This window comes from Pteronotus mesoamericanus, unplaced genomic scaffold (genome assembly GCF_021234165.1).
Source record: "Pteronotus mesoamericanus isolate MK-2021 breed Mesoamerican mustached bat unplaced genomic scaffold, CSHL_Meso_final scaffold_54, whole genome shotgun sequence".
NCBI lineage: Eukaryota > Metazoa > Chordata > Mammalia > Chiroptera > Mormoopidae > Pteronotus > Pteronotus mesoamericanus.
Genome location: NW_026555321.1, coordinates 29933893 through 29941841, shown reverse-complemented (window position 1 = coordinate 29941841; position 7949 = coordinate 29933893).

Genomic DNA, 7949 nt, shown 5'->3' with positions numbered 1-7949 from the left:
TTTCCATTTGGTCAGGGAGCCCAGGGAAGGGGCCTAGAGGAGACCCATTTTCCCTGTTAACTTCAGTGTAGCTGGCATCAGATCAAGGCCCCTGTGCTTGGGACCTTCCCCTGTGCAAACACCTTCAATGGCTCCCTCTGACCTACATGATAGTTAGAAATATCCAATCAAGACGCTCACAGTCTGACTTCAGCTGGCTTTTCCAACCTCCTCTCGCACCTCCCACCTCCCCTTTTGACACACACCCTGACTTACAGCTACACAAGACCACACAGCCTTCTCCAGCTGTCAAAAGTCATTCATCATTCAAGCCCAGAACCCTCCCTTGCTCCATCCTTCATTCTCACATAGCACTTTTATTCTAATCCTCATCAAAATTGAATTTAGATTACTACAGGGTTTTGTCTGTCCCTCTCGTAGGCTGGAACTTGGTGGGGCTGCAGTGTTGTTCTGCCAATATATCCTTGAAGCCTGTACTCAGGGGGCTTAGTAAATCCCTAGACGCCATGCTAGATGTCTTTTCCATACGGAATCTCTAATCTCTATGACAACCTAGCAAATTAGGCAGTGCTTTCCCCCACATGAAGTCTTAGGTTAAGTAACTTGCCCACGGTCATATTTGCTTAGCTTCAAAGCCAGAACTCTCTCCAGTGTGTGTCTAAATATGCCTAATGTGTGTGTGCTAAGATACACACACACACACTATACACTGCTACATGGGAGCAGTATTACCTGGACCTAATCCCACCTCTCATTTCTTGGGCCTGCATGTTTTTTTGGAACTCTCTACCAGGGTACACACCCCCCTTCTCTGAATTTCAATTTCCTCAACTGTCAAAGGGTATGATATTAATAGTTTCCTTCTTAGGTTGACAGAGATAACAGCACAAAGCATGCGGCCTTGTGATAAGTCATCTTCCTTCCTGGGTGCCCTGCCCCATCTCCATGCAGCTCAGATGCTTCAGAGGTGGCTGAGACGTGCTGGCTGGGCAGGGCAGGAGCGCAGGGCTGGGCTTCTCCCAACTGTTCTCCAGAGTCACACATCTGGCTCCTCTGGGTGGGAGGGGGAAGAGAGCCAGGCTTTCTGGATGCTGATGCAATGTGTCTGTTGTGGGCTTGTTGGGAAATGCTGAAACTGGGGAGGAAGGAACAGCAGCCGTTGTGTCTCCCGGCTGTGTCCGAGGCGAGGCAGCTTAAGCAAGCTCCCGGCAGTTGCTCCATCTGCCAACCAGGGTGATGATGCCCCAGGGTGGGATATTGCACCACATTCTTAGAAAGCTGCCTCTGTACATTCATTTCCATTGGGGGCCTGGACTAGTTTTGTTTAATCACTGCCATTTTCACTTCCAAATTTCTGAGGGCAAACTGGGAGACAGCAATGTGGTGAAATGATCATTATTAGCCAACTTTCCCTGAATGCTTACTCTACACCCTGTCCTGAGCTAAGTGCCTTATAAACATGATCTCATAGAATCCACACACCAACCCTCTGAGATAGGCATTGTTCCTCTCCACATTTGCCAATGAAGAAACCGAGGCCCAGAGAAGTTAAACAGCTTGTCCATGGCTACACAGCTTATAAATGGAGGGGCCAGGATTTGAGCTCACACTGTATGATTCCTAGACTCTTCACTACTGGTACTGCCTCCCATGAGTGAAAAGAACATGGGCCTTGAAATCAGACTGCTCTGGAATTAAATTTTAGCAAAACTGCTGGCTCAGAACATGTCCTGAACGGCCCTTTCTCCTTTCTGGACCTTCATTTCCCCATCTGTAAAATAAGTGTGTTAGAATAGATCATTAGTTCTTAAATTTTGAGTTAGCTTTTTTTTAAAAAAAAAAAAAGAATGTGTCAAGTAGGGATTGACTGCAAGCGAACACAAGAAAACTTTGTAGGGTGGTGAAAACATTTAAAAACTGGATTGTGGTGATGGTTACTCAACAACATATATGTTCTAAAAATTTTGAATGGGTGTATTTTATGGTGTGTAAATTATACCTCAATAAACCTGTAACTTATAGAACATTTTATGAAACATCAATACTCACCCCCAGAACCCTAGCAGATTGTTTGAAAATCAGTGGGCTCTGAGGATTCTGGATGGCCTTCAGACTTGGACCTTCTGGAATTCTGAGTTCACTTCTTACACTTCATTTGTACAATTGCTATGGATTATATATGGACAGGGATTCCATCTTCTACACTGTCAGCCCAGGCCCAGCACAAAATCCAGCCCATAATGGGTACCTGAACATTTGTTGAATGAGTGAAGGAATGACTTGTACATTTTTTTACAAGGGTATATCAATATACCAGACTTTGGGCTGCTTGGAGGCAGCTACTGTCTATTCATTTCTGAACTCCCAGCTCCCAGCACAGACTTGGTACAGAGCAGGTACTCGGTAAGGGTTTGTTGAATAAATAAATGAGTGAATGAGTAAATGTCTTAGTACCTGCTTATGAGACAAGTTAGTTGAGGAAGCAAGATATCAATGCTTTTATACACACCATATATTACTTAGGATGCTTCAGGTGCAAACAACAAAAAACAACAGTCACTTTAGGGCAAACAAAATGTATTGGGAAGGTATGGGGCAGAGGGCTCACAGATCATGCCATGGAAAGCATGGGTCAAAACACCTCCCAGGGTCTAGGTAGCAGACCTGGCTTATCTGTTTAGAAAATCTCTATGGGATGAATCAGTTCTAACCATTTCCAGTCCTTGTGTTATTCCCCGTAAGGTCTAGAAGAGCCTCTGATTGGCATGGCTGGGCTCCTATGCCCTTCCTTGGCCAAAAGCCATTGACAGTCTACAAAGACTGCATTTAGTGAAAGGGAGGGACTCAAAACCAAAAGTGGGTCCTGATTCTGAAAGAGGAGATAAATGCTAGGCAGAGTAAAATAACCAATGCCCACCGGAAAGGTCTACAACAGCAAAAGATGGAAATGAGAATTGAAAGAATTAAGGGAGGTATCACCAAGCCTGGTGAGGTCAGAACTAAGAACCTGGGGACTACCCCTGAGAGGGCAGAGGGCAGAAAAAGAATTGAGCAATGGGCTTAAAAGCTAAGGAAAATTGGGGCAACTTATAGTTTCTTCTTTTTACTTTCTTCTTTTAAAACTCTTGGCTAAGCTTTTGACTTACACTGATAGCCATCTCTTAGCACCAGGGCCATTTCCTTTCTGTTTTGGAAACCTCAGGAGGCTTTGATTAAATGGTCCGAGGGGAACCATTCCGAACAAGGTATGTTGATGGTCGGAGGTCCTACCAGGCCTTCTCCCAAGACATTTGGTCCCAGCTCCCTTGGCTCTAGGTTGCAGCTCCAACTTGTACTTCAGGGAAAATGGGGGAAAGAAAGAATACTGTACAAACTCTTTGTGTGGCACATGTTGTAGGTCAACTTTCTTGTTCTGTTCAACACTCCCAACTTGTCAGTGAGGTATTATTAACCCCATTTGGCAGTTGAGGCAACTGAGACTGCCAGAGTGACTTGCCCAGTGACAGGTCGCAAGTCAAGATTTGAACCCAGGGCCAGCTAGCTCCAAAGCCCCTGCTTTCTTGCTGTACCAGGTGCCTCCTCGCTGGTTGTTTCAGCTTAAACAAGTAATGTAACCTTCCTGGGATTCCCAATCTGCAAACCCAGGGTCTAAAAGGCAGGGTCTTCTCTTGCCCTACAGAGACAATTCAGAAGTGTCCCAGAGGGCTATGAGTGGGTGCAGCCCTTTGGAGTGAGTGTAGCTGATGTGACCTGAGCCCACAATGAGTCTGTCCCAGCTGGAGATGACTGATTTAAGTGACTTTCCTCAAAGAAGAGTCAGCCCACCACAGAGTAGAGGCAAGACCTAAGTATGTGAGTCACCCCACTTCTCTCTGCCACCAGAGGGGACGGTAAAAACTCATGTCTGGTCCCCTTGGGTCCCTACCCCCACCCCCAGGGGTGTCCTGTAACCAGGGCACAGCGATTAGGAGTACGTGCTCAGATACACACGCACACAGCTTTGCAAACAATGCAGGGAAATAAAGTTCTCACAGGAAACATTATCATATTGACTCACGACAGACCCATCCATAAAACAAACTCCGGGTACCTGGGGCAGCTCAGAGAGCAGCAGCCTGGGAGATAGCAGCCAGGCACCTTGCTCCTGGGCCCCGGAGGAAGTGGGTACTGCCAGGGGGAAGGGCAATGTGCCCTGGCTGCCTGACGCTTGCCCAGGATCTGAAGTATTTGTCAAAAAGAGAAAAAAATATTTTTTTTAAAAAGTGCAAGTCCCAAAGCACTCTGGCCTCTTTATCTTGTCACAAGAGCTCTGTTGCAAAAACCCCTCTTAATACCGTGGTATTTTGCAAGTGATTTGCCATGTCAATGAGGAAAGTATTGCCGTCTCCAGAGGCCTGTGTCTCCATCAGCCCTTGCTTAGCAAAGCAGGCTTGTAGAAAAAGATTTTGATCCAAGTCTATTTTCAGAGTTGGGAAGGCAGCTTGGAGCATCTGCCAGGCATCAGATAGACAGGCCTCTTACTCCATGTAGTCTACTTGTTTGGAGCCTCCATTTCCTCATCTGCAAAATGGGAGTACTCATGGGAATTAAAGTAAGAAAATGTGTGCACAACACATGGCACAGTGCTCATCTCTATGATCTTTTGAGAGAAGCAGCCCACAAAAATGACTCTACCTTTTCTTAATCCTGGGAGCTTTGGCAAGCTCCAGCCCCTCTCTGTACCTTGATTTCCTCCTCTGGAAAGGCAAGATTTATAACTGACCCTGGCTGCCTTCCTCCCTACATGTGGTGTAACTCTTAGGGGAGCTGCGTTGTCAACCAGGTTTAGGACACTGGGTTGCGAGGGGTTTGGGAACCAAGAGATAGTGCCTGCAGTGTTTGAGTTGTTGCAGTCCCAGCTGAGCCATGGCCATTTTCCCATCTTGGAATCAGAGTGAGACATGGTGTCCCAGGACTGTGCTGAGAGAGGAACCGTGTCTCTTTTCTAGTTGTGAAGATTGAGCTGGTTGACCACTGGCAAGAGGTCATCAGTGGTGCAAAAGACACCCTTCCTTCAGGCCCCAGGAGACTCTAGCTTTCCCTGACAGCTATGTCAGCTGACTTCCAACTCCAGGTACCTGGCATAGAGTTGGCACATCACACATCCACAGGCCATGCCCGGCATGGGCTGAGACCCTCATGAAATCACTCCTAGCCTTGCTCTGTCCAGCCATTCCCCTAGTGCTGACTAGGGAGCTCTTTCCATAATATACTTAGACCAGGTCACACTCCTTATCTTAGTGATCAAGATTCTTTGGGGTCTGGCATCTGCTGTGCTCACCAGCTTCCCTTCACCATTTCTCTCACCCACCCTATGCTCCAGACTCACTCAAGGATCCACAGTTTCCTGAACCTGCCATGGTTTCACACCTGAGTGCTTTATGCATGCTCTTCTGATTGGTAGGCTGTTCCTTCTGTTATCTTCTAACCAATTTCTATTCATCCTTCAAAGCCCAACTTCAATGTCCTCTTTTTGGTCAAGACAACCCTAAACCATTCTCTAAACAGTTGTCTCTTCTGTGGTTCCACGGTGCCCTTTCTACCTCTTTGTCACAGCAGCTTTCATGCCATCTTATCATTTACTTTTTTATAGATCCTTACTTGAGACCATGAGATTAATAGGTTAGAAATTGATTTCTAACTATTTTGCTCTGAACTCTTAAACTTTCTATACCACATTTATGAACTTGCCATCCCCAAAATGGTGACTGTGTGGGTTGTTGCTATTTAAGGAATCTTGGATGGTGCCCAGATTTACAACCAAGTGTCCTTCAAGGGAGCCAACTTTGCCTTGAAGTTTTAGTAGCTTACTTTTTTTACCAAGGACACTCCAAAAACAAATGGGTCTGCAGTGGCAGCGCACTAATAGCAGCTGATGCATGCCTGCATTTTTAAAAGGTATTAATGTGTAACTGTTTAATTCCCAGGGGGATATTTCCTGGATGGTAGAGATATTTTGTAAATAATACACTACTTGCCCTGACTGGTGTGGCTCTGTTGATTGGCAATTGTTCCACAAAGCAAAGAGCCATGGGTTCGATTCCTGGTCAGGGCACATGCGTGGGTTGCAGGCCCAGTCCCCAGTTGGGGAACATGCAAGGGGCAGCTGATCAATGCCACTTTCCCTCTCTTTCTCTCTCCCTTCTTCTTTCTCTAAAAATAAATAATTTTTAAAAAATAATAATAATGTGCATTTCTTGGAGGTAAAGCAGGAAATGAAAGGGTCAAAGCTCCAAAAGAAGTGCAACTGTCTTGCCAGCCTCTAAGTCAGCTCCAAGGATGAAAAATAGGATGCATTTCAGCCCTAAGGAGTGAACTTTTTGGGATGTATGTCTGTCAGGCAGAGTCGTCTGGAGCACTTCCTAGAAATCTTGACCTGTTGCCGTGAGGAAACAAAAGACTAGTAGCCAGGAGATTCCAGTGTGCTGAAAAAACAACAGCAGCCAACCTGCAAACAGCTAAGTCAGCTGTCTGCTTACCCCTGCCTAGCTCCCTGTCTCACCCACCCAAACACCCTTTCTTTCTTGGTCTGATTTTGCAGACTTCCCACTACAGACATCTATCTTCTGCTTTCATGGAAGAATCAGGAGACAAGCTTTGAAGCAGACGTTAATGCAGTAACTGGGGCCCCTGATGCCAACTGGGGACCCCTCAAGGGTTGGGACTGTCCCTTCCTCATCCTGTGTCCTGTGCCTGGCCAGTCAGCTGACTGGTGGTTCAGCTTGAGGACAGGGAAATGCAGATTAAAACTACTAGACACTTTTATTCCTCTATCAGAACAACTAAAACTGAAAAGACTGACCATAGCAAGTATCAGTGAGGATGTAGAGCAACTAGATCACTCATACACTTCTGATGGAAATGCAAAATGGTACAATACACACTTGAGAAAACACTTTGGCAGTTTATTATAAAGCTAAATTTATGCTTTACTGTATGACCCAGCCACCACTTCCCAGGTACTTTCAAAAATGATATGAAAACATATATCTACACGAAGACTTGTACATGAATGTAAAGAGCAGCATTATTCAGGTAAGCCAAAAGCTGGAAACAACCAAAATGCCCATCAACAAATGAATGAATCAACAAAATGTCATCTATGCATACAATAAATTGTTAGTTGGCCATTAAAAAAAGGAAGTACTGATTGGTGTCATAACATGGATGAATCTTGAAAACATTATGGAAAATGAAAGAAGGGAGTGACAAAAGACCACATAATATAAGATTTCATGTATATGAAATGTCCAGAATAGGCAAATCTATAAAGACAGAAAATAAATGAGTGATTGCCAGGGGATGGAGTGAGAGGATAATAAGGAGTAACTACTAAAGGGTAGGGAGTTTCTTTTCAGGGTGCTGGAAATACTCTAAAATTGCTTGTAGTGATGGCTGCATAACTCTGTGAATATATTTTAAAACACTCAGTTGTACACTTAAAAAGGGTGATTTTTGTGGTATGTGAATTATATCACAATGAAGCTGTTACACACACACATACATACATAGTGACCAAGACTCAAGCCTTCTGCAAGCAGCATACAGCACAAGGAATCTCATAATTAGACCTGCAGACTGAATTGGGTTGTGGAATCTTGTTTGACTTGGCAGTGTTTGAAAACATTATTTGGTCTCTGTGCCTGTAGGCTGGGCATGTGCTCTCCAGTCCTGTTAGGCACACAGGATTTACTCATTTACACAACCTACATGGCTTGACGTGTCCACCCTTGCAGCAAGGTGGGGGACCCCTGAAAGCCCAGGGGGTGGGGGAACATGGTCCTCGCCTGGAATAAGCTCCTTTAGAAGCCACAGTACTTCCTGCTTTCATGAATGTTGCATCATAAGATGCCACAGTGCTGGCGAGTAGGGCTGCCACATTTCTGAACTGACAGGGAATGGACCCTGGG